Source organism: Eumetopias jubatus, unplaced genomic scaffold (genome assembly GCF_037043125.1).
Source record: "Eumetopias jubatus isolate StellerSeaLion01/CBP00866 unplaced genomic scaffold, mEumJub1_p1.0 scaffold_7, whole genome shotgun sequence".
In the NCBI taxonomy this organism is placed as follows: Eukaryota; Metazoa; Chordata; class Mammalia; order Carnivora; family Otariidae; genus Eumetopias; species Eumetopias jubatus.
In genome coordinates this window covers 72,999,142-73,007,752 of record NW_028274813.1, presented here as the reverse complement: position 1 = coordinate 73,007,752, position 8,611 = coordinate 72,999,142, and positions in this window count along the sequence as shown.

The following is an 8,611-nucleotide window of genomic DNA, read 5'->3' as shown; positions in this document are numbered from 1 at the left end:
TGCATGAAAGACCAGCTTAAGAGAAACTGGGCCTACTGTGGAAGCACCTCAGTGTGTGCCGTGCCCTCCAGAAAGGGTCAGGGAAAAGAAGCACCACATATTTTTGGATAATTGAGGAAGATGGTGTTGCCAGCATTGGTGTGTGCGTGCGTGGGTGTGTGCTTGTGTGTGCATGTGTGTGCCTGTGTTAAGGGTATTGGGGTGGAGGGAACTAAAATAAGTGGACTGACTGAGAAAATTTCTAAGTCACAGAGCAACCATGCACTCCACGGTCCTTTATAAGAAGCATGGATCACTTCCAAACCCAGCAGAGGGGCGCCTGGGTGGCTCAGTTGTTAAGCATCTGCTTTCGGCTCAGGTCATGATCCCAGGGTCCTGGGATCGAGTCCCACAAGGGCTCCCTGCTCAGCGGGGAGCCTGCTTCTCCCTCTCCCACTCCCCCTGCTTGTGTTCCCTTTCTTGCTGTCTCTATCTCTCTGTGTCAAATAAATAAATAAAATCTTAAAAAAAAATAAACCCAGCAGAAAATTGGATGTTGGTCTTTGAGGAATTCAGAAAAGCACATAAAAAATTTCCCCCGGGGGCGTCTGTGTGGATCAGTTGGTTAAGCATCTGTCTTCGGCTCAGGTCATGATCCCAGGGTCCTGGGATCGAGTCCCACAGGGGCTCCCTGCTCAGCGGGGAGCCTGCTTCTCCCTCTCGTGCTCCCCCTGCTTGTGCTCTCTCTCTCTCTGTCAAGTAAATAAGTAAAAATATTAAAAATAATTTCCCCCAAATCTTGTGCATTACTAAGCTTTTTGATTTTTTTTCTCACCAGTTTGGCTTTCTTTTAAGAACTTCATGGCATAGTAGCTCATTTCTTTTTTGCACTGAGTAAGATTCCCTTACCTGGCTGTACCATAGTTTACTCACCCTTTCTTCTACTGAGGACATCTTGGTTGCTTTCTTGTTTCTGCAATCATGAATAAAATTTCTATAAACTATTTTGTGCAGGTTTTTGTGTAGGCAGTTTTCCAGTGATTTGGGTAAATACCAAGGATTGTCATCGCTAGATTATACAGTAGGAATATGTTTAGTTGTGTAGGAAGCAGATACTCCTGTGTTCCAATGTGGCTGTACCATTGTGCATTCCCATCAGCCACGAATGAGGTTTCCTGTTGCTGGACATCCTTACTGATGTAAAATAAAAAACAAATAGACCAGCCTTGAAAATTCCCTGGGCAGGGTGCCTGGGTGGCACGGATGGTTAAGCTTCTAACTTGGTTTCGGCTCAGGTCGTGAGATGGAGCCCTGCAGCATGCTCTGTGCTCAGTGCTCATTGCCATCTGCTTAAGACACTTTCTCCCTCTTCCTCTGCCAGTCCCTCCCCTCTCTAAAACAAACAAACAAACAAACAAACAAATAAATAAATATTTTTTAAAAAGGAAAATTCCCTGGGCAGACAAAACTAGTTTAGTCAGACAAATAAAGCTTAATTTAGCTTATTTTGCAAGACTCCTTGACCTGCATCATTTTTTTTGCTGTGCTTCTGGAAATCATTAACGAAACAAACTGTTTCTTGAGTTTGATGTGAGGTACCCACTGACCAATTTCTGATATCGTTTACAGCAACTCTCTGACGTTGTAACCAACCACTGTGAAGAAGATATACTCCTGGTCTTCTCATTATACAAACTGCTTTCTTTCTTTTCTTTTTTTTTTTTAAAGATTTTATTTATTTATTTGACAGAGAGAGACACAGCGAGAGAGGGAACACAAGCAGGGGGAGTGGGAGAGGGAGAAGCACAATATACCGCTTAGCCTCATTCCGTATTTTGGTTTGAGTGCTCCCAGTTCATGAGCTCCCTTTTTGATGTGTGCAACATGACACTTTTACTAATTACTATTTTGGCGAAATTCATTAGATTGACCTGGGCTATTTCTGAGTTTTTAACACCAGCATTTGGTGGTGTTAGTGTTTTAGATTTTTGCCATTTTAACAGGTGAGACCTGCAGTGTCTTATTTTTTTAAAATTTAATTTGTAACATGTAAAGAACACTTACCATGAGATAGAACCTCTTAAATTTTTAAGTGTACAATACATGATTGTCGGCTATGGGTACAATGTTTTACAGCAACTCTCTATTCTTTCATCTTGCTCATGGATCATTAACTCCCCATTACCCCATCCCCAGTGTCCATGGCTATCTCTTCTTTGATTCACTCTTTGATTCTATGTGTTTGACTATTTTATTTTATTTTTTTAATTTTTTATTGTTATGTTAATCACCATATATTACAGTGTTTGACTATTTTAGATACCACATTTAAGTGGAATCATACATTATTTGTCTTAATGTGACCGGCTGATTTCAGTTAGCATAATGTCCTCAAGATTCATCCACATGCTTGCATATTGCAGGATTTCCTTTTTTTTTTCTTTTTAAGGCTGAATAGTACTACATTTTATGTATATACCACATTTTCCTTATCCATTCATCTGTTGTTGGACATTCAAGTTGTTTCCCTAATTGGCTATTGTGAACAGTGTTGCAATGAACATACGAGTGCTTAATATCTCTTCAAGATCCTGATTTCAAATTTTAAAAAAAGATTTTATTCATCTATTTGACACATACACAGCGAAAGAACAAGCACAAACAGGGGGCAGCAGAGGGATGGGGGGCAGCAGAGCGATAGGGAGAAGCAGACTCCCCATTGAGCAAGGAGCCTGATGTAGGGCTTGATCCCAGGACCCTGAGATCATAACCCCCTGAGTCAAAGGCAGACACTGAACTGACTGAGCCACCCAGGTGCCCCCCCCTTTTTTTTTTTTTTTGAGAGGGAGAGAAAGAGAGAGAGTGAGTTGGGGGTGGAGAGGGCCAAAGGGAGAGAGAGAATCTTAAGCAGGCTCCACGCTCAGCAGAGAGGCTACCATGGGCTCCATCTCAGGACACTGAGATTATGACCTGATTCCGTATCAAGAGTCAGATGTTTAACTGACTGAGCCATCCAGAGGCTCCTCAATTCTTTTTGATAAATACTCAGAAGTGGGATTTTTAGATCATATGGTAGTTCTACTTTTAACTTTTTGAAGAACCTCTATACTGTTTTCCATGGTTGTACCATTGTGCATTCCCACCAAGAGTGTGCAAGTGTTCCGACCTCTTCACATTTTCGACAATGCTTGCATTTTGTGTTTTTGATAATAGCCATCAGTTTTTTAAATGTATAAAGTATGGATGATATCAGAGAATTTATTGTAAAAGTACTGGCAAATACATTGAGATAATCATTATTAAGAAGAAGCTAGAGTGATATTTCCATCTTTTGGAAATAGCAATAGTAACCATGTCAAAAACCTAGGATCTGTTTAATGAAGGTTCTCCTACCTTGGGCATTTTCCCTCTGCATCCCTGGATGTTGTAATATAGGAAAATTAAATATAGTGTTTACTGTTTTCCCTTGAAATGCTGACACCATGCTTGTGCAGGCCATTAACCATTATGAGGAGGATCAGAAGGTCAGTCGGGTTTATCTGAATCTACCAAATAATTGTGCTCCAAGATCCTATAGCACCCAGAGATTATGGCGGGATGATAACTTTGATCATAGATTGTCAGAGAAGAGATAAGAGCATGTCTGACGAACCGTGAGAGACGATGGACTCCGAGAAACACACTGAGGGTTCTAGAGGGGAGGGGGTGGGGGGATGGGTTAGCCTGGTGATGGGTATTAAAGAGGGCATGTTCTGCGTGGAGCACTGGGTGTTATGCACAAACAATGAATCATGGAACACTACCTCAAAAACTAAAGATGTAATGTATGGTGATTAACATAACAATAAAAAATAAAAAAAAAGAAGAAACTAGAAAATTACACATGTTTAAAGTATGTTCTTTTTTCTGTCACTGTTAAGTTGTGGCTAGTACCAACATTTTAAATAGTGGAATACATAATAAGAATGTCCATTTTCACATAATTGCATGACAGTGCGAGGTGATATTTCACTGGGGCTTTGATTTGCATTGTCCTGATGATCAGTGACATTGAGTATTTTCTCACATGCTTGTTGGCCATTTGAATGTCTATTTAAAGAAATGTCTATTCTAGTCCCTAGACTGCTTTTAATTGGCTTATTAGTGGTTTTTTATTTTTATTTTTTTTATGTTTTAAAATTTTTTATTGTTATTAGTGGTTTTAAAAAAAATTTTTGTTATAGGAGTTCCCTTTATAGTTTGGATATTAGCCCCTTATCATATATGTGGTTTGCAAATATTTTCTCCCCTCTGTAGGATGACTTTTGATGCTGCTGATTGTTTTCTTTACTGTACTGCGCTTTTCAGTTTGATGTAGTCCCCAGTGTTAATTTTTCCTTCTGTTCTGTGGGCTTTAGATTTCTCATCATTGATAATTCACAAGTGCTCTCTTTTCAAAAAAATAACTTTTAGGGGTGTCTGGGTGGCTAAGTGGGTTAAGCGTCCAACTCTTGATCTGGGCTCAGGTCATGATCTCAGGGTCATGAGATTCAGCCTTGCTGGGCTCAAGGCTGAGCTCAGAGCCGGCTTAAGATAATCTCTCTCCCTCTTCCTCTGCCCCTCACCCTAGCTTGCATGTACTCTCTTTCTCTAAAAGAATAAACAAACAAAAAACTCTTAGTTTGTGATTTTTTCCACTGTTTTGCTATTTCTGCAGTAATCTTTGTTATTTCACTCCTTCTGTAGACCTTGGGCTTACTTTATTCTTTTCCTAGTTCCTTGAGCTGTAAGTGGGAATCTTTTGTTGGGATATTAGACCTTCATACATAGTTCCTAGGGGGATATCTAAGACAAAGGAACACTTTTATTTAGGAAACAATGCACTGAAACATATAAAAGATATATTGTTAAAAAGTTTAAGATATTTGTATGTGTAGGTATGACTCCAAGATTGCTTTTTGTGATACATTTCATTTAATAAGATACTACAATTGACCCTCCTAGTAAATAAGTGTGATGTTCGTAAACAAGAGAGTTGAAGTCTCCCTTGATGCAAATTTGCACTTGATTTCTTGTGCAGAGAACGATTATACACAATTTTGGTGATGGTTTCTTAACTTCTCTTAATGTGTTTTTAGAGGAATTAGAATTGTGCACTTTCAATTGTTCTTAAAGCATTCCCAGTTGTGAAAGAATGGAGACTTGAGGGACCACTGATGAAAATGTGGAAGCTGTTATTCACACTCGTTTTTATCCTGTGCTCTATCAAGATGTGGGATTTGCTTAATTTTACTTTCATCCTTTTCTGTAAATCTCAGTTTCTTCTTGGTATTTCATTTCTTCCAGTTTTCTTCTCTTTTCTGTTCTCTTTTCTATTGGAATATTAAATTTTTTAACCTCTGTCTTTCCTTTCTTAGATCTTCCCTTTGCAGGAGTTCCCTTAGTTTGCTAGCTAGGTGTTCTCTCAGACAGCTTTGACTTCTTTTTCAGCAGAACTGACATTCCTTGGGATCTCTCTGGTGGGTGTGGTGGGGTTGGCAGGAGAAGAGGGGTCTTTAGTCTTTGCACACAGAGGCAGCAGTAAAATCCCATCCTATCTGCTCATCTTTCTGGGCTGTTTTCTTTTAGGTTTGTCTCCTAAGCAATATGTAGCAAGATTTTAAAATTTTGGTTCGATCCAATAATTTCTTTTTATCAATGTTTTCATTATTGATGTATTTGAAGTCATTTCTAATATTTTGGTTTTGCTTCATATGCTTTTGTTTCCTTCTTTATTTTTCTAGGCTGTCTTCTGTTGCACTGGTAGAATTTTCTTTCTGTTCTAATGATGAGTATCCTTACATTGTGTGTGTTTGTGCTTGTGCAAGTGTGTACAATTTTTATATGTCTAATTTTATTTTGTAACATTTTTTCCTCTTATATACTACTCCTTTTCCTTGGGTGTGTTTTTTCTCTTGCTGATTTACTATATTTAGAAAACCTCAGTGTCTAGCTGGAGCAAACTGTCACTTATGTTCCTATCAGGACAGTAATTTCAGAAAGAGTTCACCAAAAGAGCTGATAAACTACAGTTGCAATGCACATTAAGAAAAATAATAGAAAAAGAAAACCATCCAACACAATAATCAGAACAAGTTCTCCCCGTTCTTCCTCAGACCCTTTGTCCCTGACTTTCCTTTTCCTGGAGTAATTTTCACCTAGTAGGCGCATGGCTTGTTCCTTCAGTTCTTCCTAGTCTCTGCTCCTAGAAAAACGTGTTCATAGTGAAGAATGCTTAATACATTTTATTGCAGGGTAGTATTCATATTTAAAAAAATCATCTTAACTATTACTCAGGAGAGTAAAGGATGTATAAATGGAAGTATATCCACAATATGGAATATAGTGGTACAAGGGATGTATATGGGTTAATATACTAAGACCTACAAAATTTACTATTGAGTTTATAAAGGAAGTTACAGAAAGGTATACCGAAAATGTTTATTTGTATTATAACAAAGTATAAATAAAATACTGCCCGTTTTCTGGTTATTGAAATCTAGTAAAACACCTTGAAACATCAACTCCAATCGTACAAGATGAAGAACGACTTAGGGTAATAAGTGACAAAAGGGCCAGAATTGGGAGTGGTAATAAAAGGGATTTTAGTCTATAGGTAATGTTTTATTACTTTTAATAACTCATATATTCAAAATTCCTCCTATTGTTAGAAGTCATAAAAGCCATCATAAAGGTTTATGTGTATTCTCTTCTATTCTTTCACCAGAAAGGGGAAAAGAGAAAATGATCACATTCTTCATAAAATTTTGTAAAATGACCCAAAGTATAAGCATTTCTACCTCCTCTGGGATCAGGTAGTTTTTACCTTTCACGCTCCTTAGGGTCCTACTCACTGATTCTATTAGTTATATACATTTTTGCCTCCCCTGTAGCCTGTAAACTAGCATATTATCCACTTTTATGTATTATTTTAAAAAATTCATTCATCCCCTCACTTACCACTTTTATTTAAATTCCAATTAGTTAGCATACAGTGTTATAGTAGTTTCAGGTGTACAACCCAGTGATTCGACACTTCCACAGAACACCCAGTGCTCATCAGGACAAGGGCACTCCTTCATCTCCTCACTTATTTAACCCATCCCCAGCCCTCTCCCTCTGGTAACCATCAGTTCTGTTTAATTAAGTGTCCGTTTCTTGACTTATCTCTCTCTGTCTTATTTTTTCTCTTTCCTTATTTGGTTTGTTTCTTAAATTCCACATGAGTGAAATCATATAGTATTTGCCTTTCTCTGATGACTTGTTTCCCTCAATATTATATTCTCCAGCTCCATCCATGTCGTTGTAAATGGCGAGATTTCATTCTTTTAAATTGCTGAATAATATTTCATTACTCTTTTATAAATTCTTAGATCTAGTAAATTATCCCATTGAAACTAAAGGCTCATTAAGTAATTATGGATTTCTTTTGAACTAAGGTAATGAAATCAAATAAAGAGCACAAGGTGAGATTTACCAAATTATTTTCTGATATCAATTTCCGTACAATTCCATTTTAAAAGTAGGATTTGGTTCACTTGTAATCCCCAGTCAATCTAAGCAGGTATCTTCTTTTCTGACCATCTGCATCACCTTCATCAGAAAGTTTGGAATGAATGGGGTTGGGGGCTGTTTCTGCTGAGTGGCTTGGTGGGAAGTGGTCTTTGCTGACCTCTTCAGTCCTCTAGGGGGCACTCTAGACCTTAAAAGAAACAAAGACTGATGGTGCAAGGGTTGAACAGTTAAAGAGAGAACAGAAATCACGTGAGCCAGTCCAATTATAGATAGCAAAGGTTAGGGAAGGCGGGGGCAGGGTTTGTGTAAAGTTCGTTTCAGGTTTTCAGTTCTGCTGTTGCATATCAACTTCAGACATCTGGAGGCCATGTCTCTAGAAACTCATTATGCAGATAATTCTTCACAGGTAGCAGAATAAGATTATTTCTGGGCGTTGTGAGCATGGACACTCAACAGAAAACATCCCATTACCTGTTGTCAATTGTTATGAATAAAATCCCCCAAATTTACTGGTCTTGAAATTATTTCAAAATCCCAGGTATCTTACCTTTTTATGTATCTCTGCTGAGAGTGGAGGGGACAAGACTGAAGAGGAGAAGAAAGGAAAAAATAAGGAAGAAAAAGAGAAGGAAATGGAAAGGACAATATTGACTGTGACCAGCAATGTGTGGCCTGGACAGACTCAGCTGTGTGGGTGAGCAGGGTCCATGAATTGCAAAGGAGGAGTGGAGAGGTGAAAGTTAGAGGACAGTATGCAGACATCTTATTTTTCGCCAACCGAATTCTGATTGCAGTAATAATCTATGCAGATGGTGACTGTCTGTCTTGGTTTCTAGAACTGTCTTGATTTCAAGAAATTGTGGTTACTTCAGCAATACAAAATGCATGCTATCAGTTTGTTTTCCTTTATCAGTATTTTCATATAATCGAATTCTCACATTGTCTGTCAAACTGTGCAAATTGGGGAATGGAGACACTCTTCGCTATGATTCTTCAAGGTTTTATGTAACCCCCATTGGGCCCTGACTCTTCTAGAAATATCATTTACCTTTCCTCACACACTAACCCACACATGTCTTACATAAAGTGTTTCAAGCAA